Below are 27611 nucleotides of genomic sequence, written 5' to 3' on the forward strand. Positions count from 1 at the left end.
CCTCAATAACTTCTTCACACATCCCACTTCCTCCAAATTAAAAGAGTAGCCATGGGTACTCGCATGGGTCTCAGCTACGTGTGCCTGTTTGTAGACTTTGTGGAGCAATCCATACTGCAAGCCTACACAGGCAAGACCACCCCCCAATGCCTCCTCCGGTATACAGACAACTTCATTGGGGCTTCCTCATACATCCACAATGAGCTTGTCAACTTCATCCACTTCATATCCAACTTTCACCCAGAGTTCAAACTCACTTGGTCCATCTCCGATATCACTCTCCCCTTCCTGGAGACCAGCTTTCCACTGACGTATACTATACACCTTCCAACTCCCACAACTACCTGAATTATATTATAATTCCTCACACTCTTGCCTCCTGCAAGGATTCCATCCTGTTCTCTCAATTTCTCCATTTCGGCCGCATCAGTTCCCAAGATGAAGTCTTCCAGTCCAGAGCTTCTGAAATGTCTGCCTTCTTCCACAAACGTGGCTTCTCCTCCACCACTATCAATTCAGCCCTCACCCACATCTCCTCTATTTCCCGCTCATCTACCATGGCCCACTCTGCCCCCAGATGCAACCAACATTGAAATCCCCTCATCCTTACCTACCTCCTCACCAGCTTCTACGTCATCCATCGGAATTTCCGGCACTTAGTACAGAATCCCCTGCACTAGACACATCTTTCTCACTCCTCCTCTCTCGGCCTTCCACAGGGACCGCTCCCTCTGCTATTCCCTTGTGCACTCATCCCTCCCCACCCACTGCATCTCTGGCAGCTTCCCCTGTGCCCACAGGAGGTACAACACTTGCTTCCACTCCTCCTCCCTCACCACAGTCTGAGGCCCCAAACAGGCTTCCATGATCAGCAACACTTCACCTGTACATAAAGAGGACTTATTTACTGCTTCCAGTGCATCCTTTGTGGCATTCTCTACATTGGAGACCGGTCGCAGACTGTGAGATCGCTTCGCTCAGCACCTCCTCTCCATCTGCAAAATCACAGTGACCTCCCAGTGGCCAACATTTTAATTCTGGGTCACCCTCCCACGTTCACGTCTGTCCATGGCCTTATGTACTATCTCACCCTGACCACCTGCATATTGGAGGAACAACACCTTATTTTTTGTCTGGGCGCCCTCCAGCCAGATGGCATGAACATTGACTTCACTGCTCTCCATTAAACCTGCTTGTCTTTTCTTCCCCCTCCCCCATTTCCTGCCTTTCCAGTTCTTTCACCAACACAAAAGCCCTTCCTTTCCACCTCCTTCCCCTCAGTGCTGCTGTCACCTCCCTCCCTTCTCTACTTATCAGCTCCTTCCCACTATTTTATTCTGATGCTCAATAGGATTTTTTTCATACTTTGATGAAGGGCTCAATCCTGAAACGTCAGTTATGTGTCTCTGCCTTAAAGGACACTGTTTGACTACTGAGTCTCTCCAGCATTGTGTGTTTTTACTTCAACCAAAGTGTCCACAGAATTCTGTCTTTTACCTCATCTTTAATCAGATGAACTGCATGTACTAGCCACTCACCCACTCTTATTAATTTGCCTCTGACATATTGTTATCTGTCATTCTAACTGTTTAGCTTAACAAGAACTAAATTTGTTAGTCAGTCAGAAATTTCAACTTTCAAATTCACATTTCGAGTGTTCAAATGGAATTAGAGAGAAAAAAATTAAGTTCAATTTTGAAAGACTGTAATCGTTCTACACAAGGTGAAATGTATATTTAAGTTGTATGCGTGACTGCATTAGTGGTGAGTTAGAACATAGAACAAAATAACACAGTAGAGGCCCTTCATCGCTCAATGTTCTGCCAACCCATATATTCATTTCAAAAAAGGAAAACCTTGCAAACCTCTATTTTTCTTTTATTCATATGCCTGTCCAAGAGTCTCTTAAATGCTGCTAATATTTCAGCCTCCACACCACCAAGACATTCCAAGCACTCACAAATCATTGTGTAGAAAAAAAACTTAACTCCTGACATCTCCTCTAAACTTTCCTCCCTTCAAGTCAAGTCATCTTTATTTGTCGTTCAGACAAGATAATGTTTCTCCAGCACCACAGAGCATATTTACAAAAATATAGGTTAGAATAGAAATTCAACACATTTTAAATATTAAGACTTGTACGTTAACAATACACAGTACCAGTCCCCAAATGTTCTGGGGACTCAGGAATCTAATGGCTTGGGGAAAAAGCTCCTGCCCAATCTGAATGCAAGAGTCCGAGTGCTGCAGCACCTCCTACCAGATGGCAGAAAGGAGAACAGTTTACTTGAGGGGTGTGTGGAGTCCTTCACAATGTTTATTGCATTTCACCTGCATCGAGTGTTGTAGATGTCTGTCATGGTAGGAAGAAGCCCCCGATGATCTTTTCTGCTGATTTCACTATCCTCCGCAGAGTCTTGCGGTCCGAAGAGCAACGGCTTCCAAACCAGGGGGTGATACAGTTGCTCTCGATACATACTCTGTAGAATGTAGTGAGGATGGAGGGTGGGAGATTTCTCAGCCTTCGCAGGAAGTAGAGGTGCTGCTGGGCTTTCTTGGCTATGTAGAAATATCTCCTGGTGTTTGCTATTCCTGACCTGGAAAAAAGGTGCTGGCTGTCCACCTTATCTATGCTTCTCAGAATCTTGTAGACCTCATCTCCTCACATCCTTCTGTGCTCCAAAGACAAAAAAGCCACAACAAGCTAACCTTGCCTCATAAGACTTGTATTTCAATCCAGGAAACATCCTGGTAAATCACTTCTGCACCCTCTCTATAGCTTATGCATCCTTCCTAGAGATTTGTAGAGTTACAACATGACCTCTAGACTCTTGAACTCAATCCCCCTATAAATGAAGCCTAACATCTCATAGGCCTTCTTAACTATGCTATCAACCTGCGTGGCAACTTGGAGAGAACCATGGATTTGGACTCCACACTGTTAAGTATCCAGCCATTAACCCTGTACTCAATCTTAAATGCATCACCTCACACTTACCTGGATTGAATTCCATCTGTCACTTTTCTGCCCAACTCTGCATCCTGTAACCTACAACAACTTTCAGCTCTATTCACCACTACTCCATCCTCTTTATTAATAGGTGTTTTCTTAAAACCCAACTGTCCTACTGATCAAAGTGCCACATTTGCTATTGGATAGGATTTAGACCTAGAAATTTTTCCTTTTTTTGGGTTTTTTTTAAAGACATAGAGAAAAGTATATCTAAAATTGGTGCCTCCCAACTTTCACCCTATTAACCTATACCCCCAGTAAGTTTCAAATGGTGGGAGGAAACTGGAGGCCCCTGGGAAAACACATGTAGACACGGAGCGAATGTACAAACTACTTACAGACAGCGCGGGATTTGAACACCGGTCCCAATTGATGGTGCTGCAACGGCGTTGCGCTAACCACAAGGCCAACCGAGACGACCATGATAAGGAAGGGACAGGGGGAGGAGGAGGAAGAGGTGAGGAGGAGAGGGGGAGGAGGAGAGCTGGGATAGAGAAGGAGGAGAGGCGGGGAAGAGGAGGAGGAGAAGTAGAAGGGACGAAGAGAGGTGGAGGAAAAAAGGTGAGGCGGACGAAGAGGAGGTGAGGCGGACGAAGAGGAGGTGAGGCAGACGAAGAGGAGGTGAGGCGGACGAAGAGGAGGTGAGGCGGACGAAGAGGAGGTGAGGCGGACGAAGAGGAGGTGAGGCGGACGAAGAGGAGGTGAGGCGGACGAAGAGGAGGTGAGGCGGACGAAGAGGAGGTGAGGCGGACGAAGAGGAGGTGAGGCGGACAAAGAGGATGTGAGGCGGATGAAGAGGAAGAAACGGAGAGATGGCATCAATGACTAGTTTTTTCACATGGCCTCCCACTATCTAAGGTTAAATGAATATTGAAACTCTTAAAACTATTAGTTTGCTCCACTTTAATATCCAAATATTATACCCATATTAACCTCAGAATGCAAACATTTTTTAAAATGCTCTGAAATCTGAAAAAAGAAATGGAAATATTGTAAAAAGGGTCTTTATAGATATGAGTGATTAGGTAAATAATTCTCTTACATTTCCTTCAATCACTTCCTTTTCCTATCGTTTCTCACTCGTGATTTTGCAAACAGACTCTTTTGTGCCAGCAAAGCTACCTTTCCGTTCCTCTCCTCAGATGCACTATCTCTTTCTTTTCCAATGTGCAATGAATTCATCTGCAACTAAAAATAAAATAAATTTTAGAGCATTTCAACTAAATACAGTTTGACTAACAACTTCTTCCATCATCACATTTAACATTTTAAAACACATCTCCAGCATTACTAATAAAACACATGGGAGGCACGGTTAGCACAACGCTGTTACAGTGCCAACGATCGGGACCAGATTTCCAATCCCATGCTATCTGTAAGGATTTGTATGTTCTCCCCATGTCTGTGTGGGTTTTGCCTGAGGGCTCCAGTTTCCTCCCACTCTCCAAAACGTGATTGGGCGGCGTCGGCTCGTGGGCTGAAAAGGCCCGTTACCATGCTGTGTCTACTTTTAAATTTTAAATTCAAATATTGAAGAGAAAATTTTATATTGACTTTAGGATTAAAAAAATAACATTAATTCGCTAACATAATTCTTCAGAGATTGTGAACCATAAATCAGCTGTATAATGGAGAAACCAAACATGTAATGCATTGGACATTTGTATCTGCATAAAATTGCACTGAAATAGTTAATTATGGGTCCCCATTAGATAAATTATCTGGAGAATTTAATAGGTGAAATACTGTTGGGCTTATATACTTCATGTTGTACATATTCTTTTATGAGTGCCCAGATGTCAATCAATGCACTGCACAAGGAAACATGCCAAGGTTGAAATGTACTGTTATAAAAACATAAGAAATTGGAACAGGAGTAGTCCATCTGTATTCCTGAGCACTAGAATTCTCAAAGCTGGTTGTGATACTAAATCTCCTCAGACTTCTAAGAAAATTGAGGTGCTGGTGTACCTTCTTCACAAGAGGTCCTCCATTGCGTCTCCTGGAGCCTGAAGCTACAAACTTTCTTCACCGCCATCCAGGCAGGTGCATGGTTCCTTGTACTCCCCTTTCCACAATAAACTTCTTGGGCTTCCTGACGTTGAGAGCAGATTGCTGTTCTGGCAACTATAAAACCAAATTCTTCATTTACATCCTATATCTAGACTCATCTTTTCTAATTACTAAGCTAACAATGGCAGTGTGGTCAGCAAATTTATAGGTTGCATTGGAGCAAAACTTGGCCGCATGCGTGAAGAAGGAACTGAGCAGGTAGTCACATGTCGACAACTGATCATGAGGTGATGTCAATACACACTGATTGGGGAGTGCTTCTGATGAAATTAAATAATCCAGTTGAAGAGAGATGAACAAACCCAGATCCCCAAGCTTGATTATTAGTTTTGCTGGTGTGATAGTTTAAAAACCAAATGTGCAGTTTTGCCCTTTTTAAAAAGTGTTGAAGTAGTGCCTGATGATGCCATGGCCAAGGTAATCGTGATTTGTCTTTGAACTTGTCATTCCACCAGAAGTATCCAAAAAAATTACTGTATATTTCTACATACAAGTCGTGAAACCCAAAAACAAAAGGTGGTAGATTTATTCGCCAGATGTACTTTGGAGATCTTAAAATTCAGCTCAAAATCCAATCCACACTGATCCAGCATATAAATTAACCCTTAAAAAAACAGTTTGGAGTATCAGTCAACCCTTAAAAAACTGTAACAGATTTTTATTGAAAACAACGCTATTAGCACCCTTCAAAATCTGTATCATTGTCTGAAAACAACACATTTAGAACCCTTCAAAGCCACTCTCCCTATCATCGGCTAAAGGAAAGATGGCAACAAGCACATCCATACTCTCACTGTTTAAACAGTCATTATATGGGTTCCAGTCTGTATCTAATGAGGTGGTTTCAGCTTCGTCGTCAGTGTCCCACGATAAATCATCTTCCGTGCCATTAATTGCACAGAGATACCACACTTTTTAAATGATTTTATCAGAGTCTCTACTTCAACTTTGTCCCATGTCTTGAGCACAAAGTTACACAGCATATCGAGTGATTCAGCACAGATTGGCCAACCTTTTGTAAACTACTTTTCTGCACTCGACATCCATGTAGTCCATTCCTCGTGTACGTGGTCTTTGAATGGCTTCTTCATGCAGACATCAAGAGGTTCTTCAAACTAACCGGGATAACCGCCATGTAAGTATTATGCAGTGCTAATGTTCTCAGTTAAGTGGCTATGAAAAATATCAGCAAATTCCATTCTTTGCGTAAACCGCCTGGCTGCCTTTTCCACACATTGTCTAATGTTATGGGCCCAGAGGATCCCAAAACCCAGCACCAACAGAAATTCACCAACACAAATGGTTACTTAAACAAAAGTTTAAACGTGAAACAGGATCAAACTTTAACTTATCACTATTAACTTAACCCCCTTCTAATTCTAAGCGCAGGTGAATGTAATGTGTAAGTTCAGAAAAGTTCTTTGATTCACAGTCGAATCTCACTTCTCACTATTCCAAGTTCACTGGTATCAGGAGATTCTTGTACTGTGCACTGAATTTAACATTTATGAAATTCACCAGCCATTGGTGCTTGAAAAGTAAATGGTTACCACTCAGGAAGATTCTTGTCGATTTTCAGAGAAAGACTTGTTGCACGTTGGACACCCACAACTGATTCCTTCTGAACAGCCACTTCAGAGTCTTCCCGAAGAAACTTGTTCCATCAGGGCTTTCCAGATGATAACCTCTTTCTTTCACCACAGAGTTCCTTTTTGTTTCCCTTAATTCAAGTGAAACATTATGCAGCCAGTCCTTTCCTCTTGTATGGACCACAAGGGCTTTGACCAGGCTGAACTAAGAACTCACAACCTGTCTTCAAAATGGGTTTTTTCCCGCCAGTTTGTCATGTTCCAGCCCCAGCTGGTGCTGAAACTGTAGAATCGAATTCTCTCTCTCTCTCTCTCTCTCTCACTCAGAAGACCATTTCATGTAGAACCTCCACCTTGAGACTGGCTGCAGAGCAGATTGAAAAATGGGAATTTACCTTTCTGACAGCAGCTCTAAAAGGCTGCTCCAGCATCCCATTAATATCCAGAGGTGCCTCGTAGAGCCCTCCGGATCCGACAGAGATGAGGCGACTGGTGCCGTAGCACCACCTGTCATCAATATGTGGCAGAGCAATGGCTGTTTTCCCTGCCCATAATCCCCCATGCAGCTGAAACCGCTCTATGGTTCCCAGAACAGTTTCAGCTGCATGGGGAATTATGGGAAGGGAAGAAAGCCATTGCTCTGCAGCATTTTGAACCGCAGAGTGTGGACCCAAAGGCCGAAGCGGCCCGCTGTGGCTGTCCCAGCCCGCACTGCCTGCCCTCCCAATGGCCCTCGCTGGCAGCCCCCACTGCCCCGATGGCTCCCAGCCGCCCCTGACTTGGAGGGAGAGGAGTTAGTGGGAAGAGGGGTCACGGGCTGACAGCATCACCAGCCTGTACATTCAAATTGATTGGCGGGAGGGCTGCACTGCAGAGATTATCCCTCTCGGAGAGGGGTTGGAATATGCAGCTCGGAGACCTCCTCCGTACATTCAGAAAGGTAGGTGATTATGTGTTTTGGTGAAGTTTCTCCTCCTTTACATCTCAACTTTTGGGCTTATCTAAAATGCCCTAGAGAAAACCACATGACCCTCTTAGAACAGTCAACTGCATTCAGACAGACTGCGGTTCCGGACTTAATCTTCTGAGTTACTTTCCAAAACAATAATCCATTACTCCACCACATGCCCAATTAACACCTACTTGTGAAATCCTTATAGGCACTCTTCAAAGTTTTTGCAAAGGTACCCAGTGCCTGCATCTGTTTTGAAGTGTTTGTATGTGACTTACACTAAAAAACCTGCAACAATTTATCTCCTTTAAAACATATCTATATACAATATAAAATATAACATAATCCGTCACATCTATCCATAGTTTTACACCATTTTCATCCATCCATCCTTTTTCTTGAAAATGTACAAAAAACCTGCAGGGAATTTCATTTTCAGTTTAATTTTGCATTTGAACATTACCATGGGTCTTAACTTTATCTCGTCAACCATGCACATTTACACCACGGAAAACCTGGCCCTTTTGTGGCCTTTACTGCTGGTTTGCAGTTTTAACACCTTTCCATTCCACTATACTATTGCCCATCATGTTGAAATTCATAGTGGTTTCATCCACGTTTCCGATATTTGCCAATGCAAACTGGTGTTTAGCCGGTCTCGTATGATAAACTGGTGAAAACTTCAAACTTTAGGATAAAGATCTTTTGATAGTTTCTGACCAATTTTTGTTTTTTGGCATAATACCAGATATGTCCTGTTCATATCATCACTGCCTCAAAATCGTCACTGAGGTCTGGGTGCAACTCGGCCCACTGAAGTGAAAAAGTTATTTTTTTCATTTTGGGTGATTGTAGCAATCTTGCCTCTGTTCACATACCCATTCTGCAACATGATTTTCTAACCCTGGCCAACGAGTGATTCCTTTTTCTCAAAGAACATGGGCTTTTTGGTATGTTTCTTTAAGTCTCTTCTTCCTCCAATCTCTTACCAACTTCTCATGTACATTAAATTTTCTTACAACAGCACAGTTGTTGGTTTTCTTGGCCATTTCTATTCTTTCAACTTAAATTTCCTTTCATATCTTCACTGCGTGCTGCATTTTGTTGATGGACTCTCTTTGATAGCAATCACCTCAAGCCAATGCCCAGCAGATCAATCCGTGTGATCTATGGAGGTCGATGCACATGCCAGTCAACAGCCCATCTCAGGCATCATGAGCTTTGGGGGTTGACTTTTCCACCGGTCAACTGGGCACCTCAGGCAGCCAGAAAATTGGAGTCGACTTATATGCTGAATATACCATAAAACCCTCAAAATGAGGCTAAAGAGGGGGCAGGGGCTTTTACGCCAGTTGTCTTACAAGCGAAAATATATGGTATTGGATCATTTTAAAGACCTCCGTAAAATGACCCCCCCCCCCCCCATCTTGCCTGTGAAACATTGCTCCTTCCCCTACTACTACATCTTGCTTGCCCCTCACCCCACTATTTCATTCAGGTGCTTGTCTACATTTTGCTCATACCTTGATAAAGAACTCAGGCTCCAAATATTGGTTATGCATCTTTATCTTTGCTATATAAAGTGCCCTGTTTGGCTTGCTGAGTTTCTCCAGTATTATTTTTACTTCAATCATTGAGTCTGCAGACTTTCATGTTTTAGGGAAGGGAGGGGGAACCCACTCACATAGATTCTATGAGAGTGAATTTTATTCCATATCTCATCCTTTTAAGTAGTCATCTGCAAATTTTGTAGGAGTGAATTTTCATAAACTAAATGGCCGTAACACGGGGGTCACCTGTTTCTAAGGCGTTTCTTTAGCATCTTTCTAAAGTTAATTTTTTTCTAAAATATATTCACCTAACTGGTTTAAATTGTGTATCTGGTCTCCTGTTTGGTGCACAAACTTTGTTTCTTTAGGTGGTTCAAAAAGACCAAAAGTTCTAGGTCAAGACCATTCAGTTGGTACCTCAACAACAGATAGGGAAAAATTTCAAGCTTTCAAAGGTGAAAATTAAAATTAGGCCGCTTATGGTTATGGATGGTCTCCTATATGGGTTTTAGAAAAAAAAGTGTACATTTTTATACTCAACCTAACCTACATGAAAAATGTCAGATTTCTAGATTGCTCTATTAATGAACCATGCACAAGACTCAAGGACATTCTACTGTATTGTATTCCTTTAGATTAGCCAAGCACATTTTACAGTACTGAAATTATTATGGGATATGTTAGAATAGTTATGGGTAAAATATGTCTTTAAAAGAAATAGATTGTGAGGTTAAGGTTACACTTCACAAACTGAGTAATACTTCACAAAAGACATCTGTGAAAGAGTATATAGAGGTGTCTGGGAAAAAAATGGGGAAAGGTGTATTTGGGCAGGTCACACACAAATACCTTAAAATGAGAGAAAGAGAGAGAGAGGAGAGAGAGAGAGAGACCATTTACCTGTTAAGCACCAAAGCTTGTTGAACTTTATTTATGTTAACTTCTGTGCACAGTATAAGCATTGCCTACAACCAGTGAGATTGGACTGTGAACCAAAGAACTTTGCTGAACTTACACACACATGCGCTTAGAATTAGAAGGGGGTTAAGTTAGGTTAGTTAAATCACCAACCCTCTTTTCAATCTTCTTCAGCATGATGCTGAACCAAGCCATGAAAGACCTCAACAATGAAGACGTTGTTTACATCCGGTACCGCACGGATGGCAGTCTCTTCAATCTGAGGTGCCTGCAAGCTCACACCAAGACACAAGACCAACTTGTCCGTGAACTACTCTTTGCAGAAGATGCTGCTTTAGTTGCCCATTCAGAGCCAGCTCTTCAGCGCTTGACGTCCTGTTTTGCGGAAACTGCCAAAATGTTTGGCCTGGAAGTCAGCCTGAAGAAAACTGAGGTCCTCCATCAGCCAGCTCCCCACCATGACTACCAGCCCCCCCCACATCTCCATCGGGCACACAAAACTCAAAACGGTCAACCAGTTTACCTATCTCGGCTGCACCATTTCATCTGATGCAAGGATCGACTACGAGATAGTCAACAGACTCGCCAAGGCAAATAGCACCTTTGGAAGACTACACAAAAGAGTCTGGAAAAACAACCAACTGAAAAACCACACAAAGATAAGCGTATACAGAGCCGTTGTCATACGCACACTCCTGTTCGGCTCCGAATCATGGGTCCTCTACCGGCATCACCTACGGCTCCTAGAACGCTTCTACCAGCGTTGTCTCCGCTCCATCCTCAACATTCATTGGAGCGACTTCATCCCTAACATCGAAGTACTCGAGATGCCAGAGGCCGACAGCATCGGGTCCACGCTGCTGAAGATCCAGCTGCGCTGGGTGGGTCACGTCTCCAGAATGGAGGACCATCGCCTTCCCAAGATCGTGTTATATGGCGAGCTCTCCACTGGCCACCATGACAGAGGTGCACCAAAGAAGAGGTACAAGGACTGCCTAAAGAAACCTCTTGGTGCCTGCCACATTGACTACCGCCAGTGGGCTGATATCGCCTCAAACCGTACATCTTGGCGCCTCACAGTTCGGCGGGCAGCAACCTCCTTTGAAGAAGGAGCCCACCTCACTGACAAAAGACAAAGGGGGAAAAACCCAACCCCCAACCCCAACCAACCAATTTTCCCCTGCAACCGCTGCAACCGTGACTGCCTGTCCCGCATCAGACTTGTCAGCCACAAACAAGCCTGCAGCTGACGTGGACATTTACCCCCTCCATAAATCTTCGTCCGCGAACCCAAGCCAAAGAAGATCTACATGACAAGATTCATCACTTCTTTGCATTCCGGAGGAAACATTTGTGCACACAATGCCTCTTGATGGAGAATGCAATGAAACGTCAGCAGTTTTCTATCTAGTGACTTCTGAAGTAAAGTCACAAACCCCTTCTGTGCTCCTGTCATACTCGGTGCCCCATCAGTAGCCACTGACACCAGGTAGGTGGTGTTTGCTTCTTTGGTCTTTAAACAATCTAACACAGCCTCACAGATGTCCTCCCCCCCCCCCCCCCCACCGTGTTTGGCCTTTAAGTGGTATCAACTCAATGATTTTGTTCCTGTGGCCCAGCCGAGTTTGCATATCTGCATAATAGCGTTATTTGCTGAATATCACTTGCATCTTTTGATTCGTCACAGGCGATTTGGTACACTGGAGCCGAATTAATGTCCCTAATTAGTTGACTGGTGATATTTTCTGCCATTTTTATGGTCCTATCCTTGACAGTCTTTGCAGAACGTGGCATATCTCTGATTTTCTGAACAATTTTACTCTTGTTTTTGAAGTCCGACAATAGATGTTTTGATATCTTGATAAACTATTCTTTTATATATTCCCCATATGTGAACAGCTTCCCGAGCCCGGCTATCTCCCGAGCTGCCACAAAACGAGCAGAAGACTTCATCCACTTCTTCAAAGTATTTTTACTCTGATCAGCTTTCCGCAGCAGTTCCAAAATTGCTCCTTTTTCTTTCATCTCCAGATGGGTATTTTTCAGAAAAAGTTGTGTTTATTCTGGAAATGTCTTTCAACGTTTGATTTTTTGTTGATTGCTAATTTCTCGCCACATACAGGTAAACCAGCTTTGTCAGCAAAGCAAATCAATCTGTCCATGAAGCATTAGATGTTTTATTTTCATCAGAAACTTTTTTTTAAATTTATCCATGGGGAGTGTCGAAAGTTCAAAACAAGTCACTTGCCGGGTGGCAACAGGTGACCCCTACAGTGGTATGAACCGCTACAGTGCTGTGACGTAAATTTTGATAGACAAAATATTACAATACATTTTATTTTAATGTTACAAGATCACCTTAATCTCTGAAATAATAATTATTACATTGATAAAACTAATAAAAAAATAATTTAAATAAAAGCCATTTACCATATTCACATTTTTTCAAAGCCACAGGGAGCCACGGCAGAGGGATGAAAGAGCCACATGCGGCTCCAGAGCCCCGGGTAGCAGACCCTTGGGTTATGCCTTTGTCTTGAGATATTCATCTATTTAAAAAATTTTTGTGCCAAGTGGAAAAAATAGATTTTTTTGTGGAGCTTAATGAGGCAAAAGTGTATGCTGATTCTTTCCAGAAAGAGAGTCAGGTGGCTATTGATACTTGAAAGGTCCCTGTGAGCGTGAAAGAGCTGAGATTTTCCGCTGACTTCACTATCCTCTGTGGGGCTTTGCAGTCCAGCTTCTAAGCCAGGTGATGTAGCGGCCCAGGATGTTCTCGATACATCCTCTGTAGAATGAGATGAGGACAGAGGGTGGGAGACCAACTTTCCTCAGCCTTCACAGGAAGTAGAAGCGCTGCTGGGTTTTTTTTTGGCTATGGAGCTGGTGTTAAGGGACCAGGTGAGATTACTCACCAAGTGCACTCCAACCCAACTAAATGGGAAGAGTTAGAGAATGAAGACATAATCAAAAGAACATGGAGAAAAGAAATGCAGGTTGCAAAATGCCGAGATGGGAGCTGAGGGTAGGCATGCCCTTGCTGCTGTGCATTAGGTAAATGTAATACACTATGGTCAAACAGAGGTGGGAGAAGTGAGTGGCTGGGGGGTGGGGGGGGAAGAAATAAAAGTAAGGGAAGGCTTGGATAGAGGGCATTTTGTCAAGCCACAAAAATGCTAGAAGAACTCAACAGATCTCACAACAGCTACTGAAGCCTACCTTGAAGGACTCAGGTCTGAAGCAATGGTTATACATCTTTACTTCCTATGGATGCTGCGAGACGTGCAAAGTCCTCCAGCATTTTTGTGTTTTAACTATAATCAGTGTCTGTAGACTTTCATGTTTCACTATTTTGTCAGAGAAACTGATTAAGACAGCAAGTGTTTGTGAAGATGACATTTCCACATCAATCCTGTCAAGGCCTTGAAGCATTTTGTATGTTTGCAAGAAAACTTTCAAGATGTAAAATCCTCAAAACATCCGGCCCAGAAAATGTAACTGATCACACCCTTAAAACCCATGAAAATCAATTGGCAGAGTTTTGCAGGCCCACAACTATAACCCTTGGGCCAATCTAGCACGTGCCAATTTATTATTTGGCCTCGTCCCAATGATATACTGCTAGAACATCGTCTTCCACTCCTCACATCCATGTACTAGTCCAATTTTTTTCTTAAATATCAAAATGGAACCTGCATTAACCACTTCAGCTGGCATCCTGTTCCACTCTCACCATTCTCTGCATGAAAAAGTTCCTCCTAATGTTCCCTTTAAACATTTCCCCTTTCACTCTTAACCCGTGTCACCTCACCTTAGAGCTTTGTATAACTTTGTATACCTCTATCATATTTCCACTCATTCTTCTATGTTCCAGGGAATAATGCCCTAACCTGCTCAACCTTTCCCTTTAACACAGTTCATCAAATCTCAGCAACAATGCAATATGCTTGTCAATCTTTTCTGCACACTTTCCATCTTATTGATAGCTTTCCAGTAATTAGGTGACCAAAATTACACACAATACTCCAAATTTTGCCTCACTAATGTCTTGCATAGCTTTACCATAACATCCCAACTCTAATACTCAATGCTTTCATTTATCAAATCTCTTTACCACCCTATTTACCTATGACGCTTTGAGGAAATTATGTCTCTATATTCCCATAATGCTCTGTTCTTCCGTACTAAGTGCCCTATCATTTGCCGTGTATGTCCTAACTTGGTTCATCCTCCCAAAGTGCAGCACCTCGCACTACTTCCCATGAAATTCATCTGCCATTTTGTGGCCCATTTTTTTTACACAGCTTGTCCAGATCCTGCTGCAAGCTTCCAAAGCCTTCCTCGCTGTCCACTACACCACCAATCTTTGTGTCATCTGCAAACCTTGCTGATCCAATTTACTGTACCATATGATCATCCAGACAGTTGATGTAGATGACAAACAACAATGGACTTAGCACTGATTCCGGAGGCACACGATTTGTCACAGGCCTCCACCCTGAGAAGCAATTACTACCACTCTGTGTCTTATCCTGCAAAGACAATGTCTAATCTAATTTACGACCTCACCCGGAATACCAAGCAACTGAACCTTCTTGACCAACCTCCGTTCATCTTCAATCTTGTGCGACAATGGTCATGTCCCCACCTATTTCAAAAGGACCCTTATTATTCTGGTGCCTGAGAAGAGCAAAATGACCTGCCTCAACTATCAGCCAGTGGCACTTGCATCTACTGTGAGGTTGGTAATTGAGTGCGTCAACTCCTATCTCAGTAATGACCTGGTCCCACTTCAATTTGCCTATCCTCACAGGTCATCAGCAGATGCAATTTCACTGACACTCCACCTGCGCGAGATCATCTAGACCACAGGAAAATCTAGGACAGGCTGTTAAGTGAACACCTCAACATTCAACACCATACCAGAAAAACCTCTGAACAGACTGATGGATCAGGGACTGTACATCCCTCTTCAACTGGATCCTCTATTTCCCCATTGGCAGACCCCAGTCAATGTGAATCGGCATCTGAACCAACAATTCATGCCTGAGCCCTTTGTCAAGGTTACGGTACCATGCTGCCAGTGGCATAAATGTGTGTGGAATTCATTGAATTAAGTAATTTTACTTGATGTTATTTTCATTTGAATGCAAGAACTAGGTCATTTTATTTAAACAACTGATACCAGAGCATCTATGTAAAACCACTGTCCCCAGCTTGCACATTGGAGTAGCACAACTGTAACCATTTCTTCAAAGATGTATTTTAATTAATTAATTTCCCCAGTACACAAAAACAATCTAAAACCAGCTCAGTGAAAAAATGCACAATTCTCAACCCTAAAAACTTTTACAGATCACTTGCTCTCTAATCCACAACTTTATCACTTTAGTTCAAGTTCCTTTTGAATATCTCCTTCCAAAGTCATTGATATTCTTTTCTTGTCTTCAGATCTCAGATTTATTGTCAGATCACATACAACCCTAAGATTCCTTTGTTCCTGTGGGCACGGCAGAATTATCACTAATTGATAATGCAAAAAAATAAACTGTACACAGCACAAAAAATGTAAATAAAGAACTGTAAACAAACCGCAATACAGAGAGAACAAAAATAAAATCAACAAAGCCCAGAGTCCTTAAATGAATCTCTGATTGAATTTGTCATTGAGGAGTGGGATGGAGGAGTAGCAGCTGTTCCAGAACTTAGTAGTAGTGCGAGTCTTGTGGCACCTCTCCCTCTTTCTTGAGGTCAGCAGCAAGAACAGACCGTGTGCTGGGTGGTGAGGCTCTTTGATGATTAGATGATTGATGATGAGACCTCAACAATGAAGACGGTGTTTACATCCGGTACCGCACGGATGGCAGTCTCTTCAATCTGAGGCATCTGCAAGCTCACACCAAGACACAAGAGCAACTTGTCCGTGAACTACTCTTTGCAGACGATGCCGCTTTAGTTGCCCATTCAGAGCCAGCTCTTCAGTGCTTGACGTCCTGTTTTGCGGAAACTGCCAAAATGTTTGGCCTGGAAGTCAGCCTGAAGAAAACTGAGGTCCTCCATCAGCCAGCTCCCTACCATGACTACCAGCCCCCCCCACATCTCCATCGGGCACACAAAACTCAAAACGGTCAACCAGTTTACCTATCTCGGCTGCACCATTTCATCGGATGCAAGGATCGACAACGAGATAGACAACAGACTCGCCAAGGCAAATAGCACCTTTGGAAGACTACACAAAAGAGTCAGGAAAAACAACCGACAGAAAAACCTCACAAAGATTAGCATATACAGAGCCATTGTCATACCCACACTCCTGTTCAGCTCCGAAACATGGGTCTTCTACCGGCATCACCTATGGCTCCTAGAACGCTTCCACTAGCGTCGTCTCCGCTCCATCCTCAACATTCATTGGAGCGACTTCATCTCCAACATCGAAGTACTCGAGATGGCAGAGGCCGACAGCATCGAATCCACGCTGCTGAAGATCCAACTGCGCTGAGTAGGTCACATCTCCAGAATGGAGGACCATCGCCTTCCCAAGATCGTGTTATATGGCGAGCTCTCCACTGGCCACCGAGACAGAGGTGCACCAAAGAAGAGGTACAAGGACTGCCTAAAGAAATCTCTTGGTGCCTGCCACATTGACCACCGCCAGTGGGCTGATATCGCCTCCAACCGTGCTTCTTGGCGCCTCACAGTTCGGCGCGCAGCAACCTCCCTGGAAGAAGACCACAGAGCCCACCTCACTGACAAAAGACAAAGGAGGAAAAACCCAACACCCAACCCCAACCCACCAATTTTGCCTTGCAACCGTTTCTGCCTGTCCCGCATCGGACTTGTCAGCCATAAACGAGCCTGCAGCTGACGTGGACATAACCCCTCCATAAATCTTCGTCCGCGAAGCCAAGCCAAAGAAGTATAGTGCTGAATGGTGGGGAGGGTTTTGCCTGCGATGTCCTGGGCCATGCCTACTACTTTTTGGAGGGCTTTACATTCAAGAGGTAGTGGTGTTTCCATACCAGACCAGAATGCAGCTGGTCAGCACCCTTTCTACACCTCTGGTGAAATTTGCCAGGGTTTTTTTTGGGAAAATTTTATTTAATTTCCACATATGCAATAAAAACTTAAATTGTCTTGTTCAAAAAATATTAAAGATTAATGCATAGTGATTTTTAAAAAATTAACCCCCCCCCCCTCAAATCAGCCCCATAGAAAAGGAGGAAATAAAAGAAAAAGGAGAACATCTTGATATTATTTTAGTAATTTTTTAAAATCAAAATCAAGCATCTTAATTTTAAGAGTTAGAAGATTCAGGTTAATTACTATGATTTGAAAATATGGTTTCCAAAGCTTTTGAAAATTTTCAAATTTATTACACATATGATGTAATCTTTTCAAGTGATACTCAACTTCCTATTTCAGTATGCCATCTACTCATTCCCAAATACGCACCCAACCTCCTAGTTACTGCTATACATTTTATAGCTACCACTAGGGCTATTTTAATAAATTCCTTTTGATACTTATTTAATTTCAATTTGTCAGGGATTCTGATGTCATACCAAAACTCTTGAGGAAGTAGAGGCACTGACATGCTTTCTTCAAGATGCCACTGGTGTGTTCTTCATTCAACTTCATGAGTTTTCTCCTTTTCGATTTTACCCCTTTCATACCAGTTCACCTTTACTGGTGTCTCATGAACAGGTTTTCCATTTGTGATTACTGTTAATGTCCAGAAAAGGCTTGCCTTCAAGCATCAGCTATGTACTGGATTAAGTTACAAATAGACTTCAGCTGAATTAAGGTCACATTACCCACAAGCTTTAGTTTTGAGCTTGTAATCAATGTACCTCCTCGTCAGAGAGCCTATTGGCACTTGGTCCTCACTGCATCCCCATTTACCATCACATTTGCTGGGTCTGTCTGCAGGATTTGAATCAGCAAGGATATTGAGACAGCAGAGGCTATTACCATCTGTGCAATCATGTGAGAAGTTCTATTTTCAGAAGAAAGAATGGATGAGAAAAGGTTTGATACCAAAATCTGCTGGATCACCCCAACACTGTGGAATCACAAAAACATCATGATCTTTTAGCAGAAGGTTCATCAAGTATCCTGTGAATTGCCATAGATAAACTGTTGTGTCAGTTTCAACACAGTTCTCTACTGAATCTTGAGTTCTTGTAGCTGCTAGCACTCACCTCAGCAGCCAGCCTGCTCCTGGAGATCGATATATAACATGAGGAATATGCTTCCCATTAGAGGTGTAATGGATGGATGCTCTGACAACAAATAAGGTTGGGTGAAATAGTGCACGAAACACAAAAGTCTGCAGATGCTGTGATTGTAGTAAAAACACACCAAAATGCCGGAGGAACTCAAACAGTCTTTTCAGTGTCCATAGGAGACAAAGATATATAACTGACATTTCAGGCCTGAAGGAACAAGCCGGGGGCAAGAAATCTCAAAGTCTCAGAATTCAAATAATGGTGGCTGGGGGAGGAATCCAGATGAACAAAAGGTGTTAATTGTATATGATAAGGGATGAGGTAAGAATTTATCATGTTTGTGCGAAATGAGACAAAGGGGAGAGACAGAGCTAGGGGAAGGAGTGAGGGGATTAACGAAAACCAGAGAAGTCTATATTAATGGCATCCAGTTGGAGGGTGCCCAGTATTGTTTCTCCTATTAACAGGTGGTCTTAGTCTGGCAGTGCCTGAGACCATGGGCAGACATGTGAATGGAGAACTTAAATGGGTAATCACTGGGAGATCTATACTATTGTGGTGGACAGAGCCAAGGTGCTCAATAAAGCAACCTTCCAATCTGCATCCAGTCTCTCCTATGTAGAGGAGACCACAATGGGAGCACCATATTGCAGATTCACAAGGGAAATGTTGCTTCACTTGGAAGGACTGTTTGGGGCCCTGAATGTTGATGAAATAGTGCTCCTGAGCAGACTGGCAAAGAGGATAGCTTGCAGGACACATTCTTCATGCATGGGATCACAGACTGTCCTCTTCTAAGAGCTCCTGGCAAGAGAATGCTAGCAACATCACCATTAAAAAAATGAGCATGGTTTGTGAACACTTCATTTTAAGGAAACCTACAAGCAAAAATTTCTCTGCATCTGAATATTGTACTTACCTATATAACAATAAACTCTTATTGAAATTGAGGGTAAAAAGGTAAATATCAGTGTCCATTTCATCTTTTCTTGTTGGTTGACTGGGAAGTAAATGAAGGGTCTTCTCCCTGAGAATGAAGTTTGGGTGAGAACTTAATGCAGCAATGAGCATCAAACTGCAAGGTTTTAATTTTATTCATTTCAGATTCATTGTTAGAGTACATAAATACATAAATGATCCTGAGGCAAAGAGCTAAGTGGCAGAGAATTTGACTGCAGATCAAGAGGTCCTATCATTTTGACCTCGAGCAGCAAAATAGCTTACTTACCAACACACGCAAAACGGTATTTGAAACTGCAAATCCCAGATCTCACTGGAATACAGTTTGAACATTTACCTTGAAATCATGTTATTTAAAGCGGTAATGGTTCAAATATTCTATGAGTAAAATCTTTAGGCCAGTGAGATCTCACTGGATGAATTCTGAAAATCTCACTACCTGTGACATCATTTGGGAGAGTTTAACACCTTAAAAAAAATTGCTTGGCAAATGAGAATCCCGACACGGGGCACAGTTCCTGAGAGACACCAATATGCTCAAAGATGTGTACAAAATTGCATCATTTTGGGTTAAACTGGTTTTTAATGGCAAATCATTGTATTGTTTATGTTTTCCAAATAATTTCTTGGCCAAAATTTATATATAGATGCAAACACCTTTATTTCACAAGCCATTTTAAATACTAGTTGCAAAACCTGTCGAGTGAGCTTCAAAAACATGGTCAAGCACTTATTTGCAAATACAGTACACTTCCAATTATCTCAAAATCAGTTATCCGAATATATTTTTGGTCCAACATGACATCACAAGTTGAAAAAATTTTTCACCCAACGTGTTCATGTTCTGTCGTGCTGTTAGTACCAGTTCGGTAACAACAGGACTGAGAACCAGCTGGGAAGACAGGGGCTGAACACCTGGATGCTGGCTCAGAGAAGCAAGCTAGAATCTTGAACCATCAGTGAGCGATTGGCGGGTCAGGCAGCTCATGAGGAGATTGTCCTCATTTCAGGTAACTCCCTCCCCTCTCTTTCCAGTTCTTCTTTACTTCTTCACTGTACTTGGTTCTCTGCTGTCCTGGCGTCATCAAGTAGAGCAGCCTCCCAGGCAGGAGTGGGGACCTTGGGTTCCTGGGCAGGATTGGCAAGGTGTCAGAGATCAGCTGATGCTACTGAGCTACTTAAAACCATTATTCAGTTGTCCAAAATATTCATTTGCTTTAGCATTTTTCTCCAGTATAAAATACCCTCAAATTATCAGATTGGCTTCAAAATTGTCTCCAGTTAGATCTTTAAAGCCATTGGTCTAGGAAATTCACTTGTTCTCCGTTAACTTGGAACCACCAGATTTTACTAATCTTATTTCAGTAAAAGTCTTAGCTTGAAGGGCTAACATTCTCAAACTGCATTCTTTGTTGACAGCAAGATCAGTGACCTGCAACCTCAAGTTTAACCAAACATGTGTCCAGCCTGTTTTGCCAATGGAATTCAGGACCCAGTCAGATAAAGCTACGTTTCAAATTTATTTTAGGCTACGTGCCATTTCTTATAGACTGCTGCTCATTGTTGCATTAAGGAGACCACTGAACTCTATACTTGTGGTGAGAAATATCATTTATCACTCCTTTAGCAAGTGAAAAAAAATTTAAACTGCAGATCTTGCAGAAAGTACTGCAAATGCTCTATATCTATGAGAAACAAAAGAATCAATATTTCAACTCAGGTCAGGGCCCGAAAATTTGAATCTGTTTCTCATGCCACTATGTAGCCTGGCTGAGTATTTCCAGCATTTTCTGTTTTATTAATCCTTCAACCTATCAGTGCCTGTTTGCAGGCTTTCTAAAAGTGCAGGGTAATAATGCCTACACTAATCTGCATACAATGATCAGCCATCCATCTCCTATATCCGACTCGAAGAGTGAAGGGTCTCCAAGCACAAAGAAAATTACTTGCCTCTTGCAAGTAGTTTTCACCAGCCTAGCCAGATTGCTTTGCACAAATACCTCTTTTTTTTTTATTTTGGTTCTACCATCATTCTAAAATCTTTCAATTCATGAGCAACATTCCTCTTTAGCTGAAAGAATATATTCTTTACCCCTTTTGAGAAGAGGCAGCAAAGATCTTGCAAGACTAAATCCCTCCATAATGTTTGGGACAAAGACACTTTTTTCCTTTATTTGCACGGGCTCAAGTTTTAAATTTGCAATCAAACAATTCACAAGTGATTAAAGTGCACATTCCAGATTTTATTCAAGGATATTTGTGTACATTTTGGTTTGACCCTGTAGAAATTACACATCCCCTCATCTGGGCACCATAATATTTGTGATGTAGTAATAGATGTATATTAAAGTAGTCATGTTTAGTACTTTGCTGAATATCCCATGGCTGCGATGACTGCTTGAAGTCTAATTCATAGGCATCACCAGGTGCTAAGTGCAGTGTAATAATGCCTACACTATTCCTTGGAATACCAGTCCCTTTGCGATTACTGAGCTCACCAGTCCGCTCTTTCTTCCTGATGTCTTACTGTTTTATTCTTGTCTTAATGGCTTCTTTGAAAAATGGCAACGAGAGACTCCAAAGCTGATCAAAAGCCTGAAGCAAGCCTAGCTCTTATACCTGTATCAATTAAGCAATTAAACACCTGTGAAGCCAAATGTCCCAAAATTATTGTGCCCTGAAATGGTGGAACTGTACAAAAAGTAATTTCTACATGAATAAACCAAAATGTATACAAACATCGAATAAAATTTGTAATATGCACTTAAATCACATGCGAATTGTTTGATTACAAATTAAAAACTGTAGAGCATGAGGTAAATAAAGAAAAAGTGTCTGTGTCCTAAACATTATGGATAATGTAGATAATGGAGAATATCATAATTAGACTGCCAGTGCCAGTTCAAAGCAACATCATGTAGTAAAATCTTACAGTGCTGTTCTGTGATCTTCATAACTTTATTTCTGTATTTTTTGTGACTACTTGGCAGGATGATCTATAATGCTGCTTTAATACTATTGCAAAGGTACTTTGGCAAATTCTAACCTATCAACTAGGTTGTATGGGGCTGTGATACATGATGGACACATAAGCATCATGAATATAAGAATCATGAATATACATTCATGATTATTTTTTTCAATGATCTTAACCTTCTAGGACTTCTATTACTTGACAAAAATAGTTGTGCATTTCTTAATGGTCCTCTATTATTAGTCAATTACGAAAGCTACAAAATATTGACAATCTGGGCTTGTACTTGCTAAGTTTTCAGAGTTGTACATAAAACCCAAAAATTTGATCAACTATCCTGTTAAAGGATGCAAGTTTTAAAACCCTGGCACCATAAGAAAATGGATATATTCAATATCAATGCAATATTCCATTTGTTATATGCATTTTCTTTTTAAATTGTATATTTCATATACTTTTAAAGCATTTTAGGCTTGTAAATAATGAACTATTATTAACATATAATAGAGAAGGAAATCTTGTAGGACGTGCAATTAAAATTTAGAGAAAGTTGGGTTTCCACATGATTGCCTGCTCTTCCATGTGGCATTCTCTCTTAAATAATATGCATTCCTGAAATTGATGTTGTTATAGACTTACACAGTCAAATGATGCTGAATACCAACACCATGGTTCCCACCTCCCTATAGATACCTGGTCCAGATGAAAAAGGGTGTTTTAATTGGTTATTTTTTTACTAGACTAAGAAGTCATCTAGCAAAAATGGAATGGAATTGGCTAGTTGACAGTTAATCAGTCTCATGGCAAAGCTAAAAAAAAATGTTAGGGCAGTCCCTCGGATGTCCAAGAGTATAAAAGGCCACAAATAGACAAAAATCATGTCAGCTTAATAATAATGAAACCCTCAATGAATACAGAAAGATTAAATTAGAAAAGTTGAGGGTATCAAAAATATTTTCTGGTAAAATTAAAATCCTTTTGGAAGTATAGAACAAGGTAAAAGTTGGACCAATATGTAATTGAAAAGATAATCCACGAATGCAGAGAGGATGTGGGTAGGATTCTTAATGAATACTGTGATGGAATATTTGGGAATATTTTTGGGAGATAAATTGGTAAAATTAAAGTAGGTTACACACTTTAAAAAAGATCTTATTTGAAATACTGAAGAATTCATATTCAGTGACTTTACAGAAACTATGGAGAATGCTATGCACATTTCACAAGTAGGTGCTAATTGAAATGATGTCATGAAATCAATGGACTGGAGTCAGGTAGTCTGTGATGGACGTTTTTGACCTCTCTGCAAAGTGCTCACTCAAAGGACAATGAGAGGCTTGTTTACCTAAAACAACAGATGAGAGCAGAAAACTGACTCCTATTGTTTGCTGCAGAAGGAGGGGGGTTTGCAAGTGAGAGAGAGAAGGAAATGTGGCTGGCAGTTGGAATCTCAGATGGAGAGAGAGACACAGCTGAAACAGTGTCAGCCAGGAAAAGCTTGTTGGAACTGAAACAGAAGCTCCAGAGTGGCAGATAGCTGAAAGTGCTAACAGTATGATGTTTCTCTTGTAATAAGTGGAACAGAAAGGAACTCTGTTGGTAGCCTGAAAGAATGAGGTTATCATCTGGAGAACCCTGATGGGTCAAGTTTCATCAGCAAGACATTGAGGTGACTAATGGTGGTACCTCAGTTGTGGAAATCCCAGAACAACAAATCTCTCTCTGCAAACCCTACAAGAACCTTCCTGAGCGATAAACATTTACCTTTTGAATATCAAAGCCTGGTGAACTTTATACATGTTAAATTCTGTGCACAGTATAAGAATTGTCTGCAACCAATGAACTTGGAAGAATGAGAACTGAGGCTGAACTGTGAACCAAAGAACTTTTAAATTTACACACACATTATATACATGTGAACTTAGAATTAGAAGGGGGTTAAGTTAATAGAGATAAGTTAAAGTTTCATTCTGTTTTCATGTTTAAAGATAATTAAAAACAACTTTTGTTTAAGTAACTACTTGTCGTGGTGAATATCTATTGCTGCTGGGTTTTGGGGTCCTTTAGAATCGTAACAATACCTTGACACTGTCTTTGTGAAACACAATGCTGGTTGCAATTATAGAGGAACTAGTCAAGATGAGAATAGTACTATCAATAGCATCTCTGAAAGTAGATAAACCATCAGTGATGGATGAAATGTATCCCAGGCTGTTTTTCAAAAAAAAAAGCAGAGGTGAAAATTGTGAAAAAGTTGACTTGTAGCAGCTACTTTCGGTAAAGTAATACACACACTGCAGGTTAGTCAACACAAGACTGTTTTATTTAGACTTTACAGGCTTATTTTATATACCCCACGTCCCGAGCTTCACGGGACAGGGTTGGACATCATTATGAGTTTGCTGAAGATCCTTGGTACCAGCAGGTTTAAATTAAGCACAGTGAGAGTCCCACACCTTCTGGCATGAGACTCCATAAACCAACGTGCTGTTACTCGGCACGCAGCACCGCTGAAGAACCATGCCTGCGACAGTTTGGAATACCATGCTGCCCACTCGACCCGCTACACAGCCACTACAGACTGTCGTCTTTTCTTTATATCTGGCATCAGGGATGCTAGAGGTGCAAATTTTTTATTAAAAAAAGGATGGAGAATACCAATTGCAGAGCAGTTAGTTTACATTGGTCCCAAAAATTGGCAAGGAGAGGCACTATGTGATGCTTTTCTATCAAAACAATTACACTACATAATCTTTTATTTGAAACCCTTGCGACCAGAACTTTCCAGAATACGCACAAGAAGGGTCTCTGAATGGGGGGGGGGGGGAGGTGGCAGCGCTGGACTTGGGGGGGGGGGCGACAATGGCAGCCCTGGGGGAGTGAAATTACAGTAGCGCTGGATGGGGGAGGGGAGCAGGGTTGGTAAATGAAGTGAGATAGAAGCTCTTTTCCACTGGCACCTTGTCCCAGGAATTAACCAGTTATGGTTCTAGTGGAAGAGGAAAATAATCAGCTCGCCAGCATCAGATGGCACCAGGATTGACAGCCTCTGCCCATTCTCATATCCTGGTGTCAGCTGATGCCAGTGTGCTGATTAATGCAGTGGAAAATGGCCAACTTACATCATTCCATTCAAAGATAGATTCTCCAATCCCTGGGATGAGTTGTGTTCAGTGGAAAAGCAGTTAGTGTTCCAGTTAAAGGTGGCCCAGTGAAACAGTACAAACAGCTTCCTATCCCAGGACGCTGCACGGCCAATTAACTGGATGCCAGTGAAAAAAGGGCTACTGATGGTCCATAAAATTACTAGCCTACTAAAATATACAGTAAAACTTCAAACATAAACTGGCTCAAACAATCAAACCAATCAGTGGGATGCATTCACTTCGTGGGTGTCTTTTGTTTTCAATATTTTTATTAATGTTGAAATTCCAAATGCTATACAAAATATTAATTAACCTCAGCCTGAGGTGCATGAGTGGGATTTTTTTTAAAATGCCGACAGCTCAGCAGGTATGACGTCGATTTGGCGGGCTACGTCACCAGCTGCCCCCTCACCTCCATTGGCTCCAGAGGGTACTACGAAGCACCACTCAACATGAATGTGATGCAAGTGCAGCCTTTTAGGGTTGCTCTATGAAAGTTTATATTTTTCCTTCTCTGCTTATAGCCGGCCTCCAGACGGAGGCTTGGCATGAAAGGGCCTAGAGAAAGCTTTCAAAGTTAGTCAAGTATGGAAAATATGTATCCATTAATCCATTACTATATAATAATTTACTATGTACTTCAACTACACTGTTTATGGAAAAAACTCATGTAATTAAGTAACAGCCACAGTGTGTATAAAAGTCTGCTGATTATAGTATGTGTCGAATTTGCTGACTCCAAAACCTGCTTAACTTTAAAACACAGAGAGAAAATATTTTCATCCCCAAAACTTTAAAACAAGTCCAGAGAGAAAACATCAAGGTCATACATTCAAATCTAAGAAAATATTAGTGGTTACAGGCACCAGAAGAACAGGATGAGATCAGGAGATCAGATAGGAGAGGTTAGTCAGGACAAGGTAGGGGAACTAAAGTGGCGAGTGATTTATTCTAAAACAGGCCGGTTACAAGATAAGTGTAGCGCAAGGAGAAGTTATGAGAGTACCATGACTGAGAAAGTAACCCAGGATGAGGTAATTGGTACAAAACATCAAAGTTAAACATTGATAAGTAACTGAAAATCTGTACATTAAAAAAGGGCAGTGTTTCATAGCAACAGGCACTTCTAGGCTTTGATTTGTCTCAGCTTTTGTGTGCAAATAAAGGCTTAGATTTTTCTGAAGAATTCTCTGCGCTTTCTGACTCATTTTTGGACATCAAAAAACCACAACAAAGGTTACTAAATTACTACGTTTGCCGCTTGATTTGGTATTTGAGATTTGTGCAACATGATTAACTGTGCAGCCTGATTTATAACATTATAGTTGCTGAATGACAGATCCACTAGTCCTGATAATGAAAAGAAAAATCCATGCTATATTGGTTCTTAAAACATTTGATAGCTTTCTTCAGAAGTAGATACTTCCAATTTGTTGCTATACCAAAATCTATGCTTTAAGCGTTTCCTGAAAAGCTTATTTTCAAGTTTGATCTCATACTGCCTATGCAAAAGTTGTTGAATCTTTCAGCTGTGCCTAACAGCACTTTCCTTTCGAGGAATGTGGTGATATTCAAGGTTTAAAAAAAATTTCCCCTTAAATTCACTTGATTTTTCTCAAAATTCTAGAAATATCTGCTGCAAACCTAGAATATTTAATTTTAGTAGGTTTTAGATCATCTCATTTTCTGTTTCCACGATTACGTTGGACACAAGTTGTCCATATGACATGGAGCCGTGCAAGAGGTGCACCTAGCTCCAGCTCCTGATAAACTGGAGCTGCAATTGGATGAACTTTGGATTGTACGGGAGGCAGATATAGAGAGGAGTTTTAGGGAGGCAGTCACTCCTAAGAGTCAGGAGGCAGGCAGCTGGGTGACTGTCAGGGGAGGCAAAAGGAAGCGGCAGAAAGATGTGGCCGTTCCCATCAATAATAAGGAATAACATTTTGGATACTATTGGTGGGGATAACCTACCAGGGACAAGTTGTACTGGTCACACCTCTGACACTGAGACTGGCCCTTCGGTTCAGAAGGGAAGGATGGATGAGTGCAGAGATGATAGGGGATTCAATAATTAGGGGGACAGATAGGAGGTTCTGTGAGAGAGATAAGAGCATTCGGATGCTCTGTTGGCTCCCTGGTGCCAGAGTCTGAGATATCTTTGATCGAGTTCTCCCGAATCTAAGGAGGGAGGGTGAGGAGCCGGAT

At 41.7% G+C, this 27611-nt stretch overlaps 1 protein-coding gene across 3 annotated transcripts in view; it reads right to left on the minus strand.

Annotated features, from left to right (window-relative positions):
* Positions 1-19346, minus strand: part of znf644b (zinc finger protein 644b) — an 87103-nt gene extending 67757 nt beyond the window's left edge. The window contains exons 1-3 of one of the 3 annotated variants that reach the window (XM_069939168.1): positions 19243-19346; positions 4985-5140; positions 4056-4201 (exon numbers count right to left, since the gene is read on the minus strand). The gene's annotated coding sequence lies outside the window, so the exon portion shown is untranslated. The remainder of the gene's footprint in view (positions 1-4055; positions 4202-4984; positions 5141-19242) is intronic. The other 2 variants (XM_069939167.1, XM_069939169.1) reach the window with 2 other exon arrangements.
* Between the last annotated feature and the right edge of the window lie 8265 nt (positions 19347-27611).

Source organism: Narcine bancroftii, chromosome 5 (genome assembly GCF_036971445.1).
Source record: "Narcine bancroftii isolate sNarBan1 chromosome 5, sNarBan1.hap1, whole genome shotgun sequence".
Classification (NCBI taxonomy): Eukaryota; Metazoa; Chordata; class Chondrichthyes; order Torpediniformes; family Narcinidae; genus Narcine; species Narcine bancroftii.